Source organism: Oncorhynchus masou, chromosome 29 (assembly GCF_036934945.1).
Source record: "Oncorhynchus masou masou isolate Uvic2021 chromosome 29, UVic_Omas_1.1, whole genome shotgun sequence".
Taxonomy (NCBI): domain Eukaryota; kingdom Metazoa; phylum Chordata; class Actinopteri; order Salmoniformes; family Salmonidae; genus Oncorhynchus; species Oncorhynchus masou.
This window is the reverse complement of record NC_088240.1, coordinates 98,985,310-98,997,755: the sequence shown is the minus strand read 5'-3', so window position 1 is coordinate 98,997,755 and position 12,446 is coordinate 98,985,310. Positions and strand designations below refer to the sequence as shown.

The 12,446-nt window shown below is 53.5% G+C and overlaps 1 protein-coding gene across 1 annotated transcript in view; it reads right to left on the bottom strand.

Annotated features, from left to right (window-relative positions):
• LOC135521053 (protein tyrosine phosphatase type IVA 3-like) overlaps positions 1-12,446 on the bottom strand; it is a 67,304-nt gene extending 54,858 nt beyond the window's left edge. The window contains exon 1 of the mRNA XM_064946977.1: positions 12,287-12,446. The gene's annotated coding sequence lies outside the window, so the exon portion shown is untranslated. The remainder of the gene's footprint in view (positions 1-12,286) is intronic.

Below are 12,446 nucleotides of genomic sequence, written 5' to 3'. Positions count from 1 at the left end.
TAACAGGTTCCCTCACTACTGTCAAGAGTGACCTGGGGGGGGTATTACCAGCCAGCCACAAAGTAACAGGTTCCCTCACTACTGTCAAGAGTGTCTGATCCCAGGGGGCTTTGAGAACAAAGCTGAATCCCCAGAAGAGGCCTCCTCATGAGTTGGGATCACTTGACTCAGCCATACGCAACCGCTTTCACAGCATAAAAACATAAAAGGGTCTAACACAGCGGAATAATCCAACGTAGAAATCAAGTGCGTACAGGGATATCATTTGCAAGGGAAAGCGAGATCATTTGCGAGGTTTCCATGCTTTTATAGCTAATCATTTCTTCACAGATTGAATTGTAGCTCTGTTTCCACCATCAGGGAAACTGTTTGCTTGTGCCCCACAACAAGTTCCACACAGAGTGTGTGCCAGCACATCCACCACCCACCAGTCCTCCTTGATGCATTTTCCAGGGCCTCATATTTTCCCAATAAAAGGGGCGCATCAGGATTACTTAATCGGAGGAAGCCACCCCTTGCCCCATGGCAGCCATTTACGTCATTGGTTGCCGATGCCATGAGTGAGGACTGACACATTCAACTGATAGGACACCCCTGCCCAGCGGTGGTGGGCGTGGGCTCCACCCTTCCCTCTCCTGGCCCTTCCTGGGTTAGCGGTGGGGGAGCGGGGGCTCCACCCTTCCCTCCCCCTTCCTGAGCCAGCGGTTGATTAGGTAGGCTGTGGCTACATCTCAAAACAGCACCTACTTCCCTATTTAGTGCCCCCATAGGGCCCTGGTCAGAAGTCGGGAATAAGGTATCATTTGGGATGCCGGCCGGTGTGTGACAAACTGGGGTGGGCCTCCCTCCTCACACCTTCCTGGTTTACAACCAGCAGAGAGAAGCCGGTGTCACAGTAAGGGGGGAAACAATGAGGTTGAGCCAGGTCAGTGGGCAGAGCAGCAGGGTGACTAGAACAGGACTTAACACATAAGGAGAGTTTCCACTGTGACTTAGCCTCTACTCAGGACCTATATCAAAAAGAACTGTCGTTATCAACCTCAGCACTAGAAGGACAGGTTCTTTACAATTAGACATGGGGTTGGATCCCAAATGACACCCTATAGCAGGGGTGTCAAAGTCAAATGGACGGAGGGCCAAATAAAAAATTTAGCTACAAGCCAAGGGCCGGACTGTTCGAATGTTCATTGAAAAATTTTTAAATGACGCATATAGTCTAGTGAACCTAATTGAACCTACTGAAAACCTAACAAATATATTCCAATATGATCAGATAAATAAAGCAATATTTTCTTATGGCTCTGTCAGTAATCTTTAATTTTCAACAGACACAAAAGACAAATTTCCTTTATATAAAAATCCCCATAACATGAACATTAAATGAAAGAAACCGGTATTCAAGGCACCATCAGTAGCCTATATTTTCTATTTTAGCAAAAGTGGGCTAAATTTACTTCAAAGAAAAAAACAATAATAGCAATTTTCTATCATCCACTCAACTGAAATATTTTTAAAATATAATTGGATTGAAATACCTTGTGATTTGGCTTTTTTGAACAGAGCCTGTCGAGATTTGAGGCCTCGTTTTAATTCCTCTGCCTTTTGTAGCCTTTGTTCCATGTCCATATTCTTGTTTTTGTCCGCGTGTTTCGTTTCATAATGTCGTCTCAGATTATACTCTTTCAGTACCGCCACACTTTCTCCACACAGAAGACACACAGGTTTTCCAGCTACCTCCGTGAACATATACTCCGACTCCCACCTTGTTTGAAACCCCGGTTCTCAGTGTCCACCTTCCGTTTTGCCATTTTTGATGGGTATCTGAAAGTTAATTTTACTGTGATGCTGACGACTGCTGTGCCAATAAATATTGAAATGAAGCAGCCTACTGCTCGGTGCGTCACCGTTGCATTGTGGGAAATGTAGTATTGGTGCGTGTAAAAGATCTGCGGGCTGCCGGCTTGCTGCGGTCTGCGGGCCGGTTCTAATAATAAATCAAGATCATCCCAGGGGCCGTAAAAAACCTTCTCGCGGGCCGGATGTGGCCCGCGGGCCTTGACTCTGACATATGTGCCCTATAGGGATACTCTATATAGTGCACTACTTTGGACCAAGACCCATCGGGAAAAGCATGCCATTTGGGATACACTCCAAGGAGAAATATGCCCATTATGTCAGTGGCTCACAAATAAAATGTGGCCACAATAGAGCCTTGAGTTTGAGCCTGTCCTAAGCATGACTTCCTTTAGGAAGGAACACACAAAACCAAGAAAGAAGAGGAGAGTTGTTCCCAGGCCTCAGCACTTCCTGCTGTTAGGCCTATATGACAGAAGAAACATATTGGAGACCCACCGGGACCACAAACCACAGCAGTAGCCTGTAATGAAGTCAGTCTGGACAACAGTACCACAGCCTCAGTAAAACAGAGAGAGAATGTTATGTGAAAGTCTGTGACGAAGCGACTTCATGTGGGAAAGACTGGAGAAGTAATCAACAGGGTAGAGGAGATGCCCACCCTCTCACCAGGTTGATGCTTCACACACACACCTGTTCACACCTGGGACAACAGGGCAGAGGAGACGCCCACCCTCTCACCAGGTTGATGCTTCACACACACACCTGTTCACACCTGGGACAACAGGGCAGAGGAGATGCCCACCCTCTCACCAGGTTGCTGCTTCACACACACACACACCTGGGACAACAGGGTAGAGGAGATGCCCACCCTCTCACCAGGTTGATGCTTCACACACACACCTGTTCACACCTGGGACAACAGGGCAGAGGAGACGCCCACCCTCTCACCAGGTTGATGCTTCACACCTGGGACAACAGGGTAGAGGAGATGCCCACCCTCTCACCAGGTTGATGCTTCACACACACACACACACACCTGGGACAACAGGGTAGAGGAGATGCCCACCCTCTCACCAGGTTGATGCTTCACACACACCCACACCTGGGACAACAGGGCAGAGGAGATGCCCACCCTCTCACCAGGTTGCTGCTTCACACACACACACCTGTTCACACCTGGGACAACAGGGCAGAGGAGATGCCCACCCTCTCACCAGGTTGCTGCTTCACACACACACCTGTTCACACCTGGGACAACAGGGCAGAGGAGACGCCCACCCTCTCACCAGGTTGCTGCTTCACACACACACCTGTTCACACCTGGGACAACAGGGTAGAGGAGATGCCCACCCTCTCACCAGGTTGATGCTTCACACACACACACCTGTTCACACCTGGGACAACAGGGCAGAGGAGACGCCCACCCTCTCACCAGGTTGATGCTTCACACACACACCTGTTCACACCTGGGACAACAGGGCAGAGGAGACGCCCACCCTCTCACCAGGTTGATGCTTCACACACACACCTGTTCACACCTGGGACAACAGGGTAGAGGAGACGCCCACCCTCTCACCAGGTTGCTGCTTCACACACACACCTGTTCACACCTGGGACAACAGGGTAGAGGAGATGCCCACCCTCTCACCAGGTTGCTGCTTCACACACACACACACACACACACACCTGGGACAACAGGGTAGAGGAGATGCCCACCCTCTCACCAGGTTGATGCTTCACACACACCCACACCTGGGACAACAGGGTAGAGGAGATGCCCACCCTCTCACCAGGTTGATGCTTCACACACACACCTGTTCACACCTGGGACAACAGGGCAGAGGAGACGCCCACCCTCTCACCAGGTTGCTGCTTCACACACACACCTGTTCACACCTGGGACAACAGGGTAGAGGAGACGCCCACCCTCTCACCAGGTTGCTGCTTCACACACACACACACACACCTGGGACAACAGGGTAGAGGAGATGCCCACCCTCTCACCAGGTTGCTGCTTCACACACACACACACACACCTGGGACAACAGGGTAGAGGAGATGCCCACCCTCTCACCAGGTTGATGCTTCACACACACCCACACCTGGGACAACAGGGTAGAGGAGATGCCCACCCTCTCACCAGGTTGATGCTTCACACACACACCTGTTCACACCTGGGACAACAGGGCAGAGGAGACGCCCACCCTCTCACCAGGTTGCTGCTTCACACACACACCTGTTCACACCTGGGACAACAGGGTAGAGGAGATGCCCACCCTCTCACCAGGTTGATGCTTCACACACACACACCTGTTCACACCTGGGACAACAGGGCAGAGGAGACGCCCACCCTCTCACCAGGTTGATGCTTCACACACACACCTGTTCACACCTGGGACAACAGGGTAGAGGAGACGCCCACCCTCTCACCAGGTTGCTGCTTCACACACACACCTGTTCACACCTGGGACAACAGGGTAGAGGAGACGCCCACCCTCTCACCAGGTTGATGCTTCACACACACACCTGTTCACACCTGGGACAACAGGGCAGAGGAGACGCCCACCCTCTCACCAGGTTGATGCTTCACACACACACCTGTTCACACCTGGGACAACAGGGCAGAGGAGATGCCCACCCTCTCACCAGGTTGCTGCTTCACACACACACCTGTTCACACCTGGGACAACAGGGCAGAGGAGACGCCCACCCTCTCACCAGGTTGCTGCTTCACACACACACCTGTTCACACCTGGGACAACAGGGCAGAGGAGACGCCCACCCTCTCACCAGGTTGCTGCTTCACACACACACCTGTTCACACCTGGGACAACAGGGCAGAGGAGACGCCCACCCTCTCACCAGGTTGATGCTTCACACACACACCTGTTCACACCTGGGACAACAGGGTAGAGGAGATGCCCACCCTCTCACCAGGTTGATGCTTCACACACACACCTGTTCACACCTGGGACAACAGGGCAGAGGAGATGCCCACCCTCTCACCAGGTTGATGCTTCACACACACACCTGTTCACACCTGGGACAACAGGGCAGAGGAGACGCCCACCCTCTCACCAGGTTGATGCTTCACACACACACCTGTTCACACCTGGGACAACAGGGTAGAGGAGACGCCCACCCTCTCACCAGGTTGCTGCTTCACACACACACCTGTTCACACCTGGGACAACAGGGCAGAGGAGATGCCCACCCTCTCACCAGGTTGATGCTTCACACACACACCTGTTCACACCTGGGACAACAGGGCAGAGGAGACGCCCACCCTCTCACCAGGTTGCTGCTTCACACACACACCTGTTCACACCTGGGACAACAGGGCAGAGGAGACGCCCACCCTCTCACCAGGTTGATGCTTCACACACACACCTGTTCACACCTGGGACAACAGGGCAGAGGAGACGCCCACCCTCTCACCAGGTTGCTGCTTCACACACACACCTGTTCACACCTGGGACAACAGGGTAGAGGAGATGCCCACCCTCTCACCAGGTTGCTGCTTCACACACACACACACACACACCTGGGACAACAGGGTAGAGGAGATGCCCACCCTCTCACCAGGTTGATGCTTCACACACACCCACACCTGGGACAACAGGGTAGAGGAGATGCCCACCCTCTCACCAGGTTGATGCTTCACACACACACCTGTTCACACCTGGGACAACAGGGCAGAGGAGACGCCCACCCTCTCACCAGGTTGCTGCTTCACACACACACCTGTTCACACCTGGGACAACAGGGTAGAGGAGATGCCCACCCTCTCACCAGGTTGATGCTTCACACACACACACCTGTTCACACCTGGGACAACAGGGCAGAGGAGACGCCCACCCTCTCACCAGGTTGATGCTTCACACACACACCTGTTCACACCTGGGACAACAGGGCAGAGGAGACGCCCACCCTCTCACCAGGTTGATGCTTCACACACACACCTGTTCACACCTGGGACAACAGGGTAGAGGAGACGCCCACCCTCTCACCAGGTTGCTGCTTCACACACACACCTGTTCACACCTGGGACAACAGGGTAGAGGAGACGCCCACCCTCTCACCAGGTTGATGCTTCACACACACACCTGTTCACACCTGGGACAACAGGGCAGAGGAGACGCCCACCCTCTCACCAGGTTGATGCTTCACACACACACCTGTTCACACCTGGGACAACAGGGCAGAGGAGATGCCCACCCTCTCACCAGGTTGCTGCTTCACACACACACCTGTTCACACCTGGGACAACAGGGCAGAGGAGACGCCCACCCTCTCACCAGGTTGCTGCTTCACACACACACCTGTTCACACCTGGGACAACAGGGCAGAGGAGACGCCCACCCTCTCACCAGGTTGCTGCTTCACACACACACCTGTTCACACCTGGGACAACAGGGCAGAGGAGACGCCCACCCTCTCACCAGGTTGATGCTTCACACACACACCTGTTCACACCTGGGACAACAGGGCAGAGGAGATGCCCACCCTCTCACCAGGTTGATGCTTCACACACACACCTGTTCACACCTGGGACAACAGGGCAGAGGAGACGCCCACCCTCTCACCAGGTTGCTGCTTCACACACACACCTGTTCACACCTGGGACAACAGGGCAGAGGAGACGCCCACCCTCTCACCAGGTTGATGCTTCACACACACACCTGTTCACACCTGGGACAACAGGGCAGAGGAGACGCCCACCCTCTCACCAGGTTGCTGCTTCACACACACACCTGTTCACACCTGGGACAACAGGGCAGAGGAGATGCCCACCCTCTCACCAGGTTGCTGCTTCACACACACACCTGTTCACACCTGGGACAACAGGGCAGAGGAGACGCCCACCCTCTCACCAGGTTGCTGCTTCACACACACACCTGTTCACACCTGGGACAACAGGGCAGAGGAGATGCCCACCCTCTCACCAGGTTGATGCTTCACACACACACCTGTTCACACCTGGGACAACAGGGCAGAGGAGATGCCCACCCTCTCACCAGGTTGATGCTTCACACACACACCTGTTCACACCTGGGACAACAGGGCAGAGGAGACGCCCACCCTCTCACCAGGTTGCTGCTTCACACACACACCTGTTCACACCTGGGACAACAGGGCAGAGGAGACGCCCACCCTCTCACCAGGTTGATGCTTCACACACACACCTGTTCACACCTGGGACAACAGGGCAGAGGAGACGCCCACCCTCTCACCAGGTTGATGCTTCACACACACACCTGTTCACACCTGGGACAACAGGGCAGAGGAGACGCCCACCCTCTCACCAGGTTGATGCTTCACACACACACCTGTTCACACCTGGGACAACAGGGCAGAGGAGATGCCCACCCTCTCACCAGGTTGCTGCTTCACACACACACCTGTTCACACCTGGGACAACAGGGCAGAGGAGACGCCCACCCTCTCACCAGGTTGATGCTTCACACACACACCTGTTCACACCTGGGACAACAGGGCAGAGGAGACGCCCACCCTCTCACCAGGTTGCTGCTTCACACACACACCTGTTCACACCTGGGACAACAGGGCAGAGGAGACGCCCACCCTCTCACCAGGTTGATGCTTCACACACACACCTGTTCACACCTGGGACAACAGGGCAGAGGAGATGCCCACCCTCTCACCAGGTTGCTGCTTCACACACACACACACACCTGGGACAACAGGGCAGAGGAGATGCCCACCCTCTCACCAGGTTGATGCTTCACACACACACCTGTTCACACCTGGGACAACAGGGTAGAGGAGATGCCCACCCTCTCACCAGGTTGATGCTTCACACACACACCTGTTCACACCTGGGACAACAGGGTAGAGGAGATGCCCACCCTCTCACCAGGTTGATGCTTCACACACACACCTGTTCACACCTGGGACAACAGGGCAGAGGAGATGCCCACCCTCTCACCAGGTTGCTGCTTCACACACACACCTGTTCACACCTGGGACAACAGGGTAGAGGAGATGCCCACCCTCTCACCAGGTTGCTGCTTCACACACACACCTGTTCACACCTGGGACAACAGGGTAGAGGAGACGCCCACCCTCTCACCAGGTTGCTGCTTCACACACACACCTGTTCACACCTGGGACAACAGGGCAGAGGAGATGCCCACCCTCTCACCAGGTTGCTGCTTCACACACACACCTGTTCACACCTGGGACAACAGGGCAGAGGAGATGCCCACCCTCTCACCAGGTTGCTGCTTCACACACACACCTGTTCACACCTGGGACAACAGGGCAGAGGAGACGCCCACCCTCTCACCAGGTTGATGCTTCACACACACACCTGTTCACACCTGAGACAACAGGGTAGAGGAGATGCCCACCCTCTCACCAGGTTGCTGCTTCACACACACACCTGTTCACACCTGTTCACACCTGGGACAACAGGGCAGAGGAGATGCCCACCCTCTCACCAGGTTGCTGCTTCACACACACACACACCTGTTCACACCTGGGACAACAGGGCAGAGGAGATGCCCACCCTCTCACCAGGTTGCTGCTTCACACACACACCTGTTCACACCTGGGACAACAGGGCAGAGGAGATGCCCACCCTCTCACCAGGTTGATGCTTCACACACACACCTGTTCACACCTGGGACAACAGGGCAGAGGAGATGCCCACCCTCTCACCAGGTTGCTGCTTCACACACACACCTGTTCACACCTGGGACAACAGGGCAGAGGAGATGCCCACCCTCTCACCAGGTTGCTGCTTCACACACACACCTGTTCACACCTGGGACAACAGGGCAGAGGAGATGCCCACCCTCTCACCAGGTTGCTGCTTCACACACACACACCTGTTCACACCTGGGACAACAGGGTAGAGGAGATGCCCACCCTCTCACCAGGTTGCTGCTTCACACACACACACACCTGTTCACACCTGGGACAACAGGGCAGAGGAGACGCCCACCCTCTCACCAGGTTGATGCTTCACACACACACCTGTTCACACCTGGGACAACAGGGTAGAGGAGATGCCCACCCTCTCACCAGGTTGCTGCTTCACACACACACCTGTTCACACCTGGGACAACAGGGCAGAGGAGATGCCCACCCTCTCACCAGGTTGCTGCTTCACACACACACACCTGTTCACACCTGGGACAACAGGGTAGAGGAGATGCCCACCCTCTCACCAGGTTGCTGCTTCACACACACACACACCTGTTCACACCTGGGACAACAGGGCAGAGGAGACGCCCACCCTCTCACCAGGTTGATGCTTCACACACACACCTGTTCACACCTGGGACAACAGGGCAGAGGAGACGCCCACCCTCTCACCAGGTTGCTGCTTCACACACACACCTGTTCACACCTGGGACAACAGGGTAGAGGAGATGCCCACCCTCTCACCAGGTTGCTGCTTCACACACCTGTTCACACCTGGGACAACAGGGCAGAGGAGATGCCCACCCTCTCACCAGGTTGCTGCTTCACACACACACCTGTTCACACCTGGGACAACAGGGCAGAGGAGATGCCCACCCTCTCACCAGGTTGCTGCTTCACACACACACACCTGTTCACACCTGGGACAACAGGGCAGAGGAGATGCCCACCCTCTCACCAGGTTGCTGCTTCACACACACACCTGTTCACACCTGGGACAACAGGGTAGAGGTGATGCCCACCCTCTCACCAGGTTGCTGCTTCACACACACACACACACCTGGGACAACAGGGCAGAGGAGATGCCCACCCTCTCACCAGGTTGCTGCTTCACACACACACCTGTTCACACCTGGGACAACAGGGCAGAGGAGATGCCCACCCTCTCACCAGGTTGCTGCTTCACACACACACACCTGTTCACACCTGGGACAACAGGGTAGAGGAGATGCCCACCCTCTCACCAGGTTGCTGCTTCACACACACACACACCTGTTCACACCTGGGACAACAGGGCAGAGGAGATGCCCACCCTCTCACCAGGTTGATGCTTCACACACACACCTGTTCACACCTGGGACAACAGGGTAGAGGAGATGCCCACCCTCTCACCAGGTTGCTGCTTCACACACCTGTTCACACCTGGGACAACAGGGCAGAGGAGATGCCCACCCTCTCACCAGGTTGCTGCTTCACACACACACCTGTTCACACCTGGGACAACAGGGCAGAGGAGATGCCCACCCTCTCACCAGGTTGCTGCTTCACACACACACCTGTTCACACCTGGGACAACAGGGCAGAGGAGATGCCCACCCTCTCACCAGGTTGCTGCTTCACACACACACACCTGTTCACACCTGGGACAACAGGGCAGAGGAGATGCCCACCCTCTCACCAGGTTGCTGCTTCACACACACACCTGTTCACACCTGGGACAACAGGGTAGAGGTGATGCCCACCCTCTCACCAGGTTGCTGCTTCACACACACACACACACCTGGGACAACAGGGCAGAGGAGATGCCCACCCTCTCACCAGGTTGCTGCTTCACACACACACCTGTTCACACCTGGGACAACAGGGTAGAGGAGATGCCCACCCTCTCACCAGGTTACTGCTTCACACACACACCTGTTCACACCTGGGACAACAGGGCAGAGGAGATGCCCACCCTCTCACCAGGTTGCTGCTTCACACACACACCTGTTCACACCTGGGACAACAGGGCAGAGGAGATGCCCACCCTCTCACCAGGTTGATGCTTCACACAAACACCTGTTCACACCTGGGACAACAGGGCAGAGGAGATGCCCACCCTCTCACCAGGTTACTGCTTCACACAAACACCTGTTCACACCTGGGACAACAGGGCAGAGGAGATGCCCACCCTCTCACCAGGTTACTGCTTCACACAAACACCTGTTCACACCTGGGACAACAGGGCAGAGGAGATGCCCACCCTCTCACCAGGTTGCTGCTTCACACACACACACACCTGTTCACACCTGGGACAACAGGGCAGAGGAGATGCCCACCCTCTCACCAGGTTGCTGCTTCACACACACACCTGTTCACACCTGGGACAACAGGGCAGAGTACTTTAAGAGAAACATCTAGAGCTGCCTGCTAGCCGACACTACACTATTCCAATCAGACCCACTTTCCAGAACCACTGCAGCCGGTGCAGTAAACGTATACAGGGGTATTTTGAAATACAGCACAATAACTTTTTAACGACAGATTTATCCATGTCTAACTGTGTTACTTGCAAAAGGCCAAAAGGTGCTTAAAGCGGCAATCAGCAGTTGAAACAATAACAAAGCGACTCCCCGTCACTGTTTCACAAAAAAGCAAAGGGATGGGACAGATGCATTTTTTTTACTACTGTCAAACTCATAGCCAGAGCTATGGACGCAAGGACTGACCATCCATGATATTAAAAGGACAGTTTTAAAGGATACCTTTATTTAATTAGGCAAGTCAGTTAAGAACTAATTCTTATTTACAATGACGGCCTTCCCCGGTCAAACCCGGACGACGCTGGGCCAATTGTGCGCCGCCCTATGGGACTCCCAATCACAGCCAGATGTGATACAGCCTGGATTCGAACCAGGGCCTGTAGTGACGCCTCTTGCACTGAGATGCAGTGGCCTTAGACCACTGCTCCCCAAATCAGGATTTATTTCACTAATTGGATGAAGAACATTTCGTGGAGTGAAAGGGATTTAGCTGCTGTACATGGTTGTATAACTGCTTTTAAAATATCAATAGCAAATCTACAAATCAGCTTCGGACATTTTGAGAATGAGAAAACAGCAGCACTATGTGCAATTGTCTATATGCATAAATATAATCTTGTCTGGTGCTGTTAAATTTCATCAGTATCTTGATCTGAAATAAAACTGGGAGCAGCGCCCATACCCCGCAGTGTATAAAAGCTGGACTCGAGGTTTTAGGGAGAGTTCGTCCATAAAGTTGCATAGAAATGGTCATAACGTTAGTGTGCCATCATCAACTAAAGTAAACAAAGGTCTGGAGCAAGAATTTATTTGCATCTCAGCGAGCCGGGCATTTTCAAGAAATTACGGGAGAAATAAGATTCAAATGTTCGTGTGTAACAGTATTTGTATTGCCAACCTCAATAGCAAGAAAGCTTCGAAAATGGTTTGATTCAAGGAAGAAGCACAAGGACTGCGCACCACCTTAAAAATGCTAACCTGTTGCCATCAAAACACTAAGCCTGTTTCAAGAATCTTCACATGGTTGGTTCATCGTTGGCTAGTTAGCACACAACACAAGTTTACAGTTTGCATGGTAGCTAGTTACAAAGACCATCCTGACCATCATAAACAGACCGCTACTGTTGTTATGGGCAAGCTAACTAGCACTAAGCTAGCTAACGTTAGATAGCTACACCCGTAACGTTAGACTAGATCTTGCATGCAAATTCATATTTCATTTGATAGAGGCTTACCGTTTCCAAGCTACCGATGGTATCTTAAACTGCTTGGTCGGCAGCAGCTCCTGGATACTTTTATGAGCAATTTCACATTGTTTGTAGCTATTTTATTGCACACAGACGGAGCGATCAAAACTCGGTCCATGTGATTTTAAAACGACAATGACATTTCTCC